Genomic DNA, 16,660 nt, shown 5'->3' on the forward strand with positions numbered 1-16,660 from the left:
TTTTGAACTGTAATCAATAATCTTTGAAAAAGAATGAACAGGGCAGATGCTGCATGACTAGATATGGGTAAATGTCAATTTGTCAGTTTTTTTTTTAATTGGAAGAGGGTGGATTTTACATTGTGTAATCATATAATTGTGTAATCCTGACTTTGATTCATTGGAAATTCTAGAACATGTCATATGGGAACCATTTATGATTATTAGGAAGGAAATCAAAGACCTATAAAAGTCAACAGTTATATCACTAACAGATTAGTCCAGATTCATTCACTTCATTTTGTTTTCTTTTCTACTAAACTAGCATGAGAATGTGATGGCCATATTATCTGCAGATCTCAGCTGGATATGAAATGAAATATTCCATTCTGCCATTGTAAATAAGATGGAGAGTTGCAAGGTATGTATTAGTACATTTAGTAGTACAAATTTGAGACATATTGAATGATCAGTTACAAAGACTAATCATTAATGAATTGATGCTAATTTGAAGAGTTGTAAAAACTGCATGCCTGGGCATCTGTCCCTGGTCCTGTGCTAGTCAATAATCTATTATTTATTTAAATAAAGGCATTGATGGCAGGTTTGTCAAATATGCAAGTGCCAGAATGATAAGAAGGATAGGGAACACAGTGGGTGCCAGATTGAGGATTTAAACAACCTAAAAAGACTAAACTGAAGTCAGATGTAGAACTGAAATTTCATATAGATAAAGTTAAAACCAACAGTAATAGCAACTACACTGTGAGAGATAAAACTAAGCAATGCATGTGAAAACAGTATGGAAATTTGAATGGACAATAAACTCTATAAGAGTCAACAATGTGACATGGGTAGAAAAAGAAAACTAATGTGATTTAATCTGTTTTTATACAGATAAAATAGACAGAATTAGGAAAATGAATGCCACAATATGTACTTCCTTATTCAAACACATTGAAAATTGAATCTAGTTGCTAGCATTACATTTTAGGAACTGCAAAGATGAACTGAAGCCTATCCAGAACAGGGTAAACAGTATGATTAGGGGGCTTAAAAATATCCCAAACAGAGATTGGTTAAAAATACTTGATAAGCAAAAGAAAGCAACTGCTTTAATCAGCACTGGAGTGATGGACAGCAACAAATTGCTCAGAGGAACTGCATTCCACCATATTTTTTTAGCAAGGCTTATGGAGTGGCATTACCAGAAATATTGAAGGACAAGGATGGAATGCTACCAGATTAGCTACATTTATTATTACATATTATTATTGCATTTAGCTATATTTTTCACCTTTGGTATTCTAGATTGTTCATGGAGTTTAAGTAAGACCCAGCTGAATCTCTGAGATGTGGAAAGAACACTGCTACATTGTGGAAATTTCCCAAGGAGAAATAAGTTGTGTCTTCAAGTATTTTCCTTAGAATGCTATCCAAGAGAAATCATCTGAGAAGAGTGTGCATTTCCATGTTTATTCTCCACTACTTTTGGTTGGCTTGTCTGGCATATTACTGGATGATGACTCCTTTTCTTGTTAAATTCAAGGTGATGGGAGCGACAAAATGTCACCAAAGTAGATTGGCCCAGTGGTCCTTAATTACAGAGTTAACCATGTGCTAGAAAAAGTATAAATATGTTGCACATGATTCTACACTGTCTCTAACTAGTCTAGTCCCTAATTACTAAGTATTCTACTTAACTCTCCATGAATTTGAGCTCAATTGTAGGATACCTGAAAATTTAGATTAGTGAGGTGTATTGAATGATGGATCTCTTCTAGAAAGTTGTATATTGGATAGAGTACTACACTACCATATTGGGGTACTATATAGCAATGATGTTAGAAACATTAATGATAAAGCTGTAAGTCCCTGCACTTTTGTCTGTGGAGAACAAACTAGAATCCTGGCCGAAGAAATGGAAGATATTATTTCTTTATGCTTTATAATTTGTAATCTGACATATTTTTATACAGGGCACTGAATAAATATAGCTTGAAGGGATAGGAACCACAGTAGTTTTGTTGGTGTCTATTAACCAATAACATTACCAGTGTAGGAATTCATGATGGATGATCTCAGTCTTTTTAGCATTTTACAAGATAAGATAATTAGGTAAAAGATGGCATTTTGAGCTTCAGGGGGAAAAGGACAAAATTTGGAATAGCCACTGAGGTAAATATTTTAGGGAAACAGTAAATAGATTTCCATTCAGCAGTGAGAGATCAATTTCGGTTACGTATAACCTGTACTCCAGATCTCTGTATACCACCCTTTTAAAAAGAAAAATAAAGCAAAAATAAAATTCTGGCTTCACATAAGGCTTCACTTTCCTTAGAAGGCTCATTTATATTTTTCTTCAGTTCATAATAGTTCTCCCTCAGAGTTTATAACAGGGAAATTTTAGAAAAGTTTAGAGATAGCTTATAGATAGATTTCCCCAAATACAAAGTTTTTATAAGCATGTTGCAAACACTCCACTAAAATTCAATCAGAAATTATCAATTTTCCTTTTAACAAATTGCCAGTACATATGTCTATACTGTAGTGTATACTGAGTGAAGTGTTTAAATTGAATGGGAGTACACTCCCCTCAAATCCACTTTTATTATACATAAATTTGGATTTAAACCAGAGAGCACTATGTAATGATTTCCTCATAGTAGTTAGCTACTCAGGCATAGAAGTGTCAGATGATAGGAGTTAATCAATATTTAGGTTTAACAAAAAAGAAAACTTGAGGAGTCATTGGTTTCAGAAATGGAGGAAGAGGAATGACCCTATGGTACAAAGGGAAGTGAAGCTAGAATAAGTTTGTTAGGGAAATTAGGGAAAAATTAAGGTTACGATGAGGAAACATGATCTGTTTACGAAGATTAAGAGAATATGAGTAGAAAAGTGAGAGATCATAGTCAGAGAGAGATTCCAGAAATCAGGCTTTTTGTCCAACACCCTTCCTTAAAATGTTGTTACATATTACTGAACTAGAGCCATAGCTTACCAACTAGTCACTGTACCCCATCCTCCCCAACATATCCTTCATGCGATTGCCAAATTGATCAATGCTAAGGCATAGGTTGAAACACTTTACTCCTCCCTAAGTAAACTTTAATAACTCTTTAGTGATTCTAGTAGAAAGCATAAGTTACTCACTTTTGATCTTTAAAATTCTCAGAATCTGATATATCTTGCTAGATTTATCCCATTGGTCCCCTCCCCTGTTAGGAAACTCTACATGCCAGCCAAACAAATATACATCATATTAAATGTATATAACGTTTTATCTTCCACCATTCTGTCCTGTTCAAGTTCCCCCCTCCCTTCCTGTCATTTTCTTCCTCCTTAAATTCACCTCTTACAATCCCTACTTTCAGTTAAGGCTTATTTTAAGTGTGATCTCATATTTCAGACTTTTCCTAATGGTCCTTATTTTAACACCTTTCTTTTATTTGTTTTTCATTTCAATTATATTTCATTTATATTAATTCATTTATATTTCATTCACTTGCCAAGAAAAAGTCTAGCTTAGTACAGAGTGGTTCATCACTAGGAGGCTAGGCTACTGAGTAGTGAATTCATTGATGAAGGCAGCCCATGAAGCAAATAAAAAAAAAAATTTAAAGTGAACCCTGTTCCCATGTGACATCATTTCTTCTACAGTGATGCTGGTAATATATTAGGAAAGAGGTCGAGAGTACCCATAAGCAGCATATTTTAACTTAATTATTGTGAAATTTTTGTCATGACCAATAAGTAGTCATATAACAGAAGGAACTGGTGCAGTGGAAAAGGTGGGGTGGAACTGCTCTGTGGTCAGCAGTCTTTGATTCAAATGCTGCTTTTTTGATACTTCTTACCTGTGTGACTTTGGGCAAATCATTCGGTCTCAGATTACTCACCTAAAAAAAAATCAGGGCTTAGATTAGATGGACTTTGAAGCCCTTTCTAAAACTAATTAAATAATCTATGATCTGTGATATTTTGATGGATTTTTATGGACTGAATTGGAATTTATTATAATGAGGAAATAGCAGCTAAATGGAAAGATGGCTCACATATTCTGCTTGGAAAGGTAAAGACACTGATTTGATTTGATTGTGATCTCAAAAACACAAGAAGCATTATTTCAAGGGAAATAATTGCAGATTATACACCAACATTAGTCGCAGAAAGGGAAAGGTGGATAAATTAGAAGGACTTAATATGCTGAAACAAATTTAATCAACATATACTTTGACACTTGATGACTTTAATTCGTTGGAAAATGATGTCAATAGTAAAGAAAATATTGAAAGTGTGGAACAGGAATAACAAATGAGAGGGAGCAAAGACATATAAACTGTGCTTAAATTTCACATGTTTTATATCCTTTAAAAATATTTTATTTTTCCCAATTACATGTAAAAATACTTTTTAGCATTCATTTACACATTTTTTGTCTTCTAAATTCTTTCCCTCCCTGAGATGGTAAGAAAATTGATATGTTATGCTTTTGCAATCATGCAAAACATTCCTACATTGGTCATGTTGTAAAGAAAACACAGAGGAAATAAGACAAAGTTGTTTTTAAGTGTGTTTCAATCTGTGTTCAGACTCCATCAGTTCTATCTCTGGAGGTGGATAGGATTTCTTATCATGAGTCCTTTGGAATTTTCTTGGATTATTGTATTGCTGAATATAGTTAAGTCATTCAGAGTTGATCATCATACAATGTTGCTGTTACAATGTTCTTGTGGTTCTGCTTACTTTACTTTGCCTCAGTGCATGTAAGCCTTTCCAGGTTTTTCTGAAATCATAGTGCTCTTTATTTCTTATAACACAATGGTATTCCATCACAATTATATACCAAAACTTGTTCAGCCACTACCTTATCAATGGACATCCCCTCAATTTATAATTTTTTTGCCATCACTAAAAAATCTTCTGTAAATATTTTTGCACATGTAGATCCTCCTCCCCAATTTTTTTAATCCCTTTGAGACACAAACCTAGTAGTGATATTCCTGGATCAATGGGTATACACAGTTTTACAGTGCTTTGAGCATAATTCCAAATTACTCTCCAGAATGGTTGGATCAGTTCATAACACCACCAATAGTACAGTAATGACCCTGTTTTCTTATATCCCCTTCCACATTTACTATTTTCCTTTTTTGTTGTTAGCCAATTTGATGTATATGAGGAGGAAATTCACAGCTATTTTAATTTGCATTTCTCTAATCAATAGTAATTGAAGGAATTATTTTCATTTGACTATAAATAGCTTTGATTTCTTCACCCGGAACTTGCCTGATCCTGTCCTTTGACCATTTATACATTGGTAAATGAGTTGTGCTTTTAATAAATTCAGCTCAGTTCTCCATATGTTTGAGAAACAAGATCTTTATCAGATTTGAGCTGTTAAGATTTTCCCCCCAGCTTTCTGCTTTTTTTTCTTATCTTGGTTGTATTGGTTTTAATTTTGCAAAAAAAAAAGAAAAAGAAAAGAAAATGAAAATTGTTTGCTTCACATTCTGTGATGCTCTCTATTTCTTCTTTATTGTAAATTCTTCCCATCTTTTACAGTATGACAGGCAAACCATTCCCTGCTCTAATAATTTGTTTAGGATCCTTTATGTCTGTCATGAAGATATTTTGACATTATTTTGGTATATGGTGTAAGATGCTACTCTGTACTTAATTTCTGCCATATTGCTTTCTAGTTTTCCTGGAAACTTTTATCAAATAGTGAGTTCTTGTCCCAAAAGTGTGGGTCTTAGGGCTTATCCAATATGAGATTAATATGGTCATTTGCCTTTTCGTATTGTGTTCCCAATTATTCCATTAATACACCATTCTATTTCTTAGTATCAGATTGTTTTGATTGCTTTATAATACAGTTTGAGATTTGGTATGATGAGGTCATCTTCCTTCACATTTATTTTCATTAATTCCCTACATATTCTTAATCTTTTATTCTTCCAGATGGATTTTATTATTATTTTTCTAGCTCCATGAAATAGTTTGTAGTTTAATGGGTATGGCACTGAATAAGTACATTAGTTTAGGTGAAATAGTAATTTTTATCCTATTGGCTCAATGTATTCTTGAACAATTCATATTTTTCCAGTTGTTTACATCTGTCATATTTTTGTCAAAAGTATTTTGTAATTGTTCATATAGTCCCTCAATTTGTCTTGGCAAGTAGACTCCCAAGTATTTTGTATTGTCTACAGTTATTTTAAGTGGGATTTATTTTTATGTCTCTTGCTGTTTGATTTTTTTGGTAATATATAGAAGTGATGGTGATTTATGTGGGTTTATTTTATATCCTGCAAATTTGCTAAATTTATTTCAATTAATTTTTTAGTTGATTCTCTAGGATTCTTTATGTATACCATCACATTAACTGAAAAGAGTGATAGTTTTGTTTCTTCATTGCCTATTCTAATTCCTTCCATTTATTTTTCTTCTCTTATAGCTTTAGCTAGCATTTCTAGTACAATATTAAATAATAAGGGTGATAATGAGCATCCTTGCTTCACCCCTGATTTTATTTGGAAGGTTTCTAACTTATCCTCTTTACAGATATTGCTTGCTGATGGTTTTAGATATATATATTATTTTTAAAAAGCTCCATTTGTTCCTATGCTCTTTGTTGTTTTTAGAGGAATGGGTGTTGTATTTCATCAAAGACCTTTTCTATATCTATTGAGATAATCATATGACTTCTGTTGGTTTTGCTACTAATTTGGTTAATTATTCTGGAAAAATATATATATATTCACACACCACAGCTATACATATATGTGTGAAACACACATATATGTATATATATGCATGCACATAGAAACATACATAGGTACATACATCTATGCACACACATACACAATACATATATATACATACATACATGCATATGTGTGTATCTATCTATCTATCTATCTATCTATCTATCTATCTATCTATCTATCTATCCATCTATCACTAGACTTCCATCACTGGTATAAATCCCACCTGGTCATAGTATATGATCTTTGTGATACATTGCTGTAATCTCCTTGCTAGTATTTTATTTTAAAATTTATGCATCAATATCCATCAGGAAAATTGGTCTATAGTTTTCTTTCTCTGTTTTAGCTCCTTCTGATTTAGATATCAGCGCTATGTTTGTATCATAAAAGAAATTTGGTAGGACTAGTTCTTTGCTTATTTTTCCAAATTTTCTTTGTCTATGTATCTCTGCCTCTGTCTCACACACTCTCTCTTTCCTTTTCTCTATGTCTCTTTGTCTGTTTCTCTTCCCTTCTCTCTCTCTCTTCTTCCCTCCTTCCCTCCCTCCCTCCCTCTCTGTGTGTGTATATATATATGTACATATATATATACACACACACATACATACATACATACATACATACATACATACAGTCCCTTAAAATATTTGCTGGAACTCACTTGTGAATCCACCTGGCCCTGGTGATATTTTTCTTAGGGAATTCACTGATGACTTGTTCAATTTCTTTTTCTAAATGGGACTTTTTAAGTATTTTATTTTCTCTTCTGTAAATTTGGATAATTTTCATTTTTGTAAATTTTCATCTTTGGTAACTTTTAATTTTTCCTTCATTGGTGGTCTTTTTTCATTTTTGATGCTGGTAATTTGGTTTTCTTCTCTTTAAAATCAAATTAAACATCATCTATTTTATTGGTTTTTTCATAAAACCAGTTCCTAGTTTTATTTATTAATTTGCTTTCTTACTTTAAATTTTATTAATCTCATTGATTTATTTCTGTGCACTTTGTGAGGCATGAAGGGAAATTAATATTTTGATGGTAGATCACTACTGGAAGAATTCTGCAGCTATTTTTTTTTTTATGTTCTAAATCAATCTAGAAATAAAAGGGGCATTAGTATTCTGGCAAGTAGGAAGAAAATAGACTCAAGGAGAAGCTACAGCATGGATATAGTTAAAGTTGGAAAACTTTCATTTCGGCCAGGTGGAAAGAAGAAAAAACTATTTAAGGGCGTATCATTATCAAGCTAGGAAAAAGCATACCACATGGATACGTGCCTGTGCAAGAGTTTTCTCCAGCAAATGGAACAATGGTGATAGCCAGCTTGACAACTGGCTTCACCCACCCCACCCCCCCTGCCCCAACCCCTTACTGTTTGCTTTTGAAGGAACTCTGATACCAGGCAACACGTACCTCTCTGTGGATGAAGCAATTTGATGCAGCACCAGAAAGACAGAGATAACTAGAAAATACTTGTGTGAAATGAATGATTAAATATAGGGCACTGCCAATGTGTTGTATGAAATCTTTTGTCTTCTGATCCATGAAGCTACATTCAGAAGAGGTACCCCAAATTTTTATGGACCTCTAAACAAGCTGTCATCTAAGTTTGTGGATACAGCTTCAGTTTTACTAGGCACTGTGCAATGTTATAAATAGCTATATATTTGTATCATTCTATGACCCAGAATTCAATATTGGCAGTGGTATCTGGAAACTAGAGAGATGGATGCTGACTTAGGAAGGGTTTCTGCCTTTTGTTAGGATTGGATTCAGGAAGTGAGTGGAATGTATAGTCTCTGCCCATATACATAAGTATTCCTTTTTTAATGGCATTTTATGTAATCTGATTAAATGATTTTTAAAGTCAATGACCTTATAAGAAGTCAATCAGTGAAGCAGAGAAATACAGATTTAATAAAGGGGAGTTACTAGTGCATGGACACAGTAAGCCAGGTAATCTGATCAATGGGAGCATATAACCATATTCCTAGATATAAATAAAAGATAGAGAGGCAGAAACTACCCATAGAGAAGTAAAGAAAAGTCTCTGATTGTAACCAGTATGCTGAGATAGCAACAAATGGGTTGATATTTAGCAACCATTAGTATTGGGTGGACTGTGTTACTTGTCATCATTCAGTTGTTCAGTCATATTCAATTCTTCATGACCTCATGGACCATAGTGTCCATGGGGTCTTCTCATCAAAGATACTGGAGTGTTTTGTCATTTCCTTCTCTAATGGGTTAAAGTAAACAGAGGTGAAGTGACTTGCCCTTGTTCCCATAGCTAGTAAATATCAGAAGCTAGATTTGAACTCTGGTCTTGCTAACTTCAGGGCCAGTGCTCTATCCACTGAGCAAAAGCTGTGTCAGGACTGTGTTATTAAAATATGCTAAAACTCAGGTTGTATTGCTATAGTATATATACTACTACACTTATACATCTATATCTATATCTATATATATATATATAAAATATTATATAAGTGTGATTTTTCTGATGTTTTCAAGTCTAAGATAATTCCAAATTCAGAGGAAAGTAAAATAACTAATAAATGAATAAGTACACAACAGCAAAATAGCACCTAGCATCAATAAAAATATTGCACAAAAGTCAAAGATCCAAAGGTGACAACATTCCCTTAGGGAACTATGGATAATCATTTTGCAACTCGGTTTGGTATTTATAAAAAAATAATTTGACTTTTTTGATAAAAAGCAATGAATTATTGGGGAACCAAGTAGAAAAATGGTTTTTAAAAGTGGAGGAATTAGAAAATAAAATGGTAGAAGTTTGAATTTAATTCAATAACCATTATTAAGTGCCTTCTCTTTACAAGGTACTATGCTAGATGCTAGAAATACATACATGAAAAAGAAAGACAGTTCTTTCCCTCAAGAAGTTTTCAATCTACAGGAGGAAGACAACACTCAAAACAGATGAAAAGGAGGGGAACATAGTGATGGTGGAGTTCAAATCAAGGAGTGCAGATGATGGTAAATGACTAGGCTCTGAATATTCTTTAAAATGAGGTTTTAAGAAGAGTTTTACTGTGTCCTCCAGTCCTTAGATTAAAAGAGGTCATAGCACTGGAGACTAAAAATAACAACCAATAGCGTTAGCAGAAGGTTCCTATATTAAAGATGAAAATAACCAGCAGCAAAGCAGTAAAGAAAAAGAAAAAAATGGCTTTATATCATAGGAAGGCAAATTTTCACCAACACCTCAAAACCCAAAATATTGAATATAGAAGTCCTCTTAATGGATCTTCCTCATAGCGATCTCAACCATTTCCCATCTTTCCTTCTCTTACTTGCCAAATATTTTTCCAAGGTGCATGTCTGACCATGTGACTTCCCTGAAAAGCAACATCCGCATTGAGCATAGGGTGAAATAAAACTTCTCATATTGGCATCTAATCCTTCCACAAAGTGACCCCCACCATATTTTACTATTTATTTAATATTACTCTCTTTTACGAATTTTATATTACAGCCAAACTCAACTACTATCACTTTCTTGAACTTGACATTTCATTTCCTCCTTCCATACACTGACACAATCTTTCCATGGATTCTAAGGTATCCAAATGCCTGGATTGCATTCTCTCTTCATCTTGTCATCTCAAAATCCTTGTTTCCCTTCAGATTCTTTTTAATGAAGCCTCCTTCACATAGATTGCACTGATCCCCCCAGATATTAATGCTTTCTGTCTTCTCAAAAGAATAAATCATATTGTCATAGGAGAACTCAAACACCTTTGGTAGGGTTAAGTAAAGTGCAAAGGAGGACACAGGTCCAAAGAAATAGATAAGGTTTCAAGGGGGAAATTATCAGGTTATGGTGGAGATCTGATTTCAAAAGGGATTATAATACACACTAGGAGTGAGGAATGATATGGGACAGTAGCTCCTTCCCACACAGACAGCTAAAGCTTAAAAATTTGTTTCTTGTGTAATGGAAAATTTTATTCTTAGGACATCTTAACTTCTAGCTCCATTTTACCCAGTCCACAAGGCAGAGTGCTGTCTCAGACTTGGTGACTTCTTTACTCCACTTTCAATGTGTTTGCCATGACCTAGACATTGTTTCCATGAAGAAAAGAAAGATAAGGAAAGTTCTTGACACTTCACTGAACAAGCCTTGAATCAGAACCAGGCCCCAAACCATCAACATATATCTTTACCTGGTATTTTGAGTAAATTTATTTTTTTTTCTCTTCTCATTCCCCTCCTCCATTGACAAAGAAAATAAGAAAAACAAAACTTTTGTAACAAGTATACACAGTCAAGCAACCCAAACTTTCACTCTATTCAGGTCTCAAAATGCATGTTTAATTCTAGAACCCATTCCATCATCTGTCAGGAGGCAGATAGGATGCTTTCAAATCGTCAATTTCTACAGTGTTGTCAATGGCTGAATGAAATGTCATATTTGAATTTTTATCAATTGTTATGGTTCCAGAAAAAGGGACAGAGAAACTTGGGAAGACACTTGAACTGATGCAGAGTGAAGTGAGAAAAACCAGAAGAACAATTTATAAAATAACATTGTAAGAATAAATATTGTTCTCTGTATTTAACAGCTATTTCCTTATAAGCTAAGTACAACTATTCTTTTATGTTTACTTGGGCTGGGTCAGTCATTTGCACCATCTAGACATCTTTACTTAGGACAGCTAGCTTCCTGACCTCCTGACCTTATTTCTGAAAGCCTAGTGCCTTGAATATATTATAGATGTAATAAATGCTTGTTGATTTGAACTAAATTGGTGTCAGGCAGACAGACAGACCAGGCAGTGTAAGTCACATGCATAAGCATATACATATATATATATATATATGTATATTATATGTATATGTATTTGCCTTTGAATCTCTAGTCACTGTTTCAATACTTTGCACGTAGTAGGTCCCTTAAATATTTTTAAACTGAATGAAGGGAAAATATTGGGAAGCTTCTGCTGGATTACATTTGGGAGCACAAAGAGCTACATTAAATAAACATCATCACTCTTAAAGATATGAGTGAGTAAAATTGAAGCCAATTCAGTTCATAGAGTTCATTATAGGCAGTATAAATAGTGTTATATTGATAAGATAAATCAGTAAATCAGTCCTATGCCTTAAAACCACCGATATCTATATGTACAGCCCACACAGTCATGCACATCTCAATAGCTGTTAATTATCAAGAAAAAGTTAAATATAATGTACTTTGTTAATGAAGTCAGGAAGGTATATAGTTCATATTATGCATATTTTCATCAATAAATAGTAATATTAAAAAGTTTAGAGCCATTCATAGCTAAAACTTCAGTTACATGGAAAATCTCTGATTTATACTGACCCTTTTTCAATGATGGTGATAATGATAACAATTTCAACGATAAAGCTAGTTTACTGTAACACTTAACCTAGAATGGAGTCAAAAACCGCTAAAGCAACCATTGAAATATGCCCATGAAATTAAAAATAGGCTAAGTAAATGAATTCAATAGCTTTCTGATTGTTTTTTTCTTGCCTCAAGTGTCCCATCATTCTAATTCATCTTTCCTAAAGATACTAGAGTGATTTTCCTTAGTTGTAGCATTGATCATATCACTCTCTTACTTCATAAATTTCAGTGGCTCCCTATTACATATAGGAAAAATATATAAATTGTGTTGAATTATAAAGAAAAGAGAAATTCTAGGCATGGAGGAGGATGGTGAGCAAAGGACCAAATACACGAGTTTAATTTATATTTAAGTCTCAACAAAACTATATTGTTATGATAGTTAAGATTGGGGACCATCTAAAGGGTAAAGAAGGAAATTTCCTGAGATGGGTTATTCCTTTTATGGGGGATTTAGAATCATAGACTGAGAGCTGAAAGGACTTCAAAAACCATATGGTCAAATATTTTTTGTTGTTATTTTTAACCCTTCAAGACCTTGTCCCTCTATCTTTCCAGTCACATTGTACTTCACTTTCCTGGGTAATCATCAGTCCTCCTGATGAATATCGGGTCAGTGGATCCAGATGGCTCTGGAGGAGAAGTGAGGCTGGTGACCTGCACAGCCCTCCCTCACTCAAAACAAAGTCAAGTGCAAGTCATGTCATCATTTCTCTGATGTCATGGTCTTCTTCACCAATGAAGGATGAAAACACACACACACACACACACACACACATACACACACACACGTAGTTTCCTTACTTTGCTCAGTGACCCAGACAAACTGTTCTCCCCCTTCCTCAAGCATGACACTCCATCTCCTAAATTTGTTGCTTTGTACTGGTTATCCTCGTGTCTGGAATATACTCTCTCCAACTTTACCTCATGCTATCACTTGCTTCAAAATTCATCTCAAGAAAGGAAGTTGTCCCTATGTAAAGTTTTTCGTTATCATCTGAACTACTAGAGCCCTTCTTCCTTAACTACTTTGAACTTAACTACTTTATACAGAGTACAAATTTGTTGCTCATATTTATTTTATATCTAGATGTTATCAAACCCTTAGAATGTATATTCATTGAGAGTATTTCATTGAGAGGTTCACCTTTTAAAGTGCAGTTTCAATGCTTAGTAATTTCTGGAACATGAGAGGTCTTCAATAAATGCTTATTTATTGTTTAGAAGCACTGAGCTTGACCCTCATTTTCCTTTCCTAGGTGTTTACTTATAGGATGATTTAGCAGGGGTCACAAAAAATCAGAATGAAAATTAATTTTGTTATTGAGAAAGTTGTATATTACAGGAAGAGTCAGAATAAGAAGAAAGAAAACTATCACTTTTTTTCAGATGACTCAGATTTCTGATGGGGGAAAATCATTCCATACTTCCTAGTATAAAGGGTTATGGCATAACATAAACTTAACAACATCAGCCAATAGTTTCTGCTCACAAGTAAAAATATCTTCAAATTAGAAATAGGGGGAAGCTTAGAGGCAATCTTGTCCAACCCTCTTATTTTACAGATGAGGAAACTGAGGCCCAGGGAAGCTAAATGACTTCTCCAATGTCAGGCATATATCGAGCAAGAGAGGAAACTCAATATTCTTACTCTAAATGCAAAATATTTTTTATAGTGCCAGGCTGCCTAGACAGTCTTGTTATGACTAATCAGGTGATTCCAAATGACAAACAAACACAGTACACAGTGAATTATTGATATCAGGATTCATATTCAGGAACCATGATAATATAGCTTTTATTTTTTTATTAAATAATCATTTTTTGTGACAAATAGATGTCCAATACTTCATGTGAATACTGCTGAGTTGGATTATATTCTAATGTTTCTAGATAGTCTAAACAAAGACTTTTCCACTGGTTTCTCCAGGACATCTCTCCTGGATTCACCTAGCTTCTTATCATTTGGTGTAAGTCACAATTAACACCTTCTAGGAAGGTGATGTGAACCACACCCACAGAAACCAGATGAAGTAGTTTTTGGCATGCTTCCAGTTTCAAGCACTCTGACAGACTTTTCAAGCAAATGCCAATATCTCAGGAAGTCATGCTCTCATGACAAGTTGCTGCTTGCAACTACTTCTAGGTGGGACTGACTTTGCAGAAAAGCAAGGCAGATGGTGGTCTACAGGATATAATTTTAGAAGTATGAGAAAGACCTTTTGTGTACCCTATCCCAATTTCATTCTTATGCCTAATTAGTCTTTGATTCTCTAACTATTGAATGGCTTAAATTAAAAGTTTTCTCTGGAAGGTAATCCATTGACTTCTACTCCACTGACTAATATCAGATTCTTTCCTGAGTATAAATTTTTGGAAGAAGGGAATGGAAAAGAAGATAAAGACCCTGAGTCCTTGAAAGGAATATGGAAGAGAAAAAATAATCACATAAGAAAGGGGGTAAAAAAAAGAGAAGGTTTTGTGCACGGTAAACAAGGTTTTGTCTCTGTCACTTACTTGATATGCGACTTTGAGCAAGCCGCTGACTGTCTTTCAACCTCCATTTCCTCATCTGTAAAACAAGGGGAATGATATTACCCAGCTTCGAGGATTAAATTATAATTTGCATTTCTTATGTACTTATACTGTGCCATCAATGACTTTTCATTGAGTTTGAGAAGAGAGTGAATAATCAGTAAAGGAAATAGCAAAGGAGAAATTTGAGATTAAGATTGTTTCCAGGAAAACAAAATTGTAAGTTGCTATATGAAATCCCTTTCTCAGTACTACCTCTACTCCCTTGATAATTTTATCAAGAAAGAAGAAAATTTAATTATCAAAGTGGATGCTTTTACATTTTGTGCATCTATGGAAATGATTAAGAGTTAATTAACAAAAAAAGAGCTTATATTTGTGTGTGTAAGATTCATAAACTTAGAACTGGAAAGAATCTCAAAGATTTTCTAGTTCTCTGTGCCCTCCCCCCTCATTTTTCAGCTAAAGAAACTGAGGGCTCTAAATTAAGTTATTTCCCCAGCACTGTACAGCTAGTCAGAAATAGAATTCAGACACAGATCCTCTAACTCCAGGATGAGAGCTTTGGGCAATTTTATCATTCTACCTCCTTACATCAGACTCTGAACACTGAGAAAACTTTTCTATACCATGCCAATGTCACCTTCTCCTTCACCTTTCTCTGACAAAGAAGAAAAAAAATTCCTGAATAGGAATGAATACATTTCACCAACAAAATCAATTCAGATCACAAAGGAGACCTAAAAGAATTATTCATCAAAATCACCAACTATTTTATATTTGCTAGTAGACAATTGTGCCTCAAATTCATTACATATGCCTAGCCTTTTAAATATTTAATAAGCCATTGGACTCTAATTTCCAAGACTGGCTTTCTCTCTTTGATACTTCTTATGAGGATCACAGGGTATCTCAAAGAAATAGACCACAGAAGAATACAACTTCAAGTATATGATAGCAAAGGTTTTTAACTTAAACTGTAACAAATAATTTCTTGTTATTCTTCCTGTACTTAATTTTCTAGGAAATATTGTCCATCTAAATCCCATCGGCTTCTACCACGAAACTATATTCCTTGGAATGTTTTTAATTCACAAATTGCCATTTTAGAAAAAAAAAATCAAGCCTTTTAAACTTTGAATGAAATACCCTGAAAACTTAGGTCTGCCATAGAAACTTACGAAACTTCAAAGAAATCTGCAAATCTCACCTTCCCACACTGAAGTGTACATACATGAAACATCAATCCACCCTCACCCCCTTTGCCATGGAAATAAGAGCTAATTCAGCAGAAATACTGCCAATATTTCACAGTACAAAAAAGAAAATGAGCGAATGAGTCACTGCAATGTAGGACCAATCTTTAGTCAAACAAAACTGATGGGATTGTTGCCAAAGTAAGGATCTCACAACTGGGCCACCCTAGTAGATATCTCCAACAAACACAGCTAAACATTCCAGTGCTGTATGACTTGATTCATCACTCTTCAATAATTGACTCATGTGACTCTAAGGAAATAGAGACAATGGGGAAATTGACTTTTACCCCAAGACATGTTTTGGATAAGAAATAAACAGTGGGAAAGTTAGGGTCATCTTCATTTATTATATTCTAAATCATTCTGGAGGTCAGGGAGTAGTCTTATAAACTTATAGAGGGAAGTTCTCTACAGGTTATCTGAATGGGTGGTGGTGACAGTGGTATGCTGTGGATCTCCATCAATTCCTGGGAGTATATCAACCTGCCATATTCCTGTGATTTATTGGTTAAAGTGAGAACATTAACAGCTCTAAGTTTAGAGACAGAAAAGTGTGGAAGGTGATGTGGTTCACTTACAAACAGCAATTCTTTCCAGGAACCCAGTATAAACTGGGATTCAGAAACAAGTTTAAGAAAGGACTGTGAAAAGCTACTCCTACTCTGGAGAAGGTAAATATGCCTTCCCCAGTGGCAAGAGAGAGAGCAAA

The 16,660-nt window shown here is 34.1% G+C and overlaps 1 long non-coding RNA gene across 1 annotated transcript in view; it reads left to right on the forward strand.

The window, feature by feature from the left end:
- Window positions 1-279: 279 nt before the first annotated feature.
- The window catches only part of LOC140511676 (uncharacterized), a 57,255-nt gene continuing 40,874 nt past the window's right edge, over window positions 280-16,660 (forward strand). Inside the window, exon 1 of the long non-coding RNA XR_011969626.1 lies at window positions 280-400. This is a non-coding gene — a long non-coding RNA (uncharacterized lncRNA). The remainder of the gene's footprint in view (window positions 401-16,660) is intronic.

Source organism: Notamacropus eugenii, chromosome 6, assembly GCF_028372415.1.
Source record: "Notamacropus eugenii isolate mMacEug1 chromosome 6, mMacEug1.pri_v2, whole genome shotgun sequence".
Taxonomy (NCBI): Eukaryota; Metazoa; Chordata; class Mammalia; order Diprotodontia; family Macropodidae; genus Notamacropus; species Notamacropus eugenii.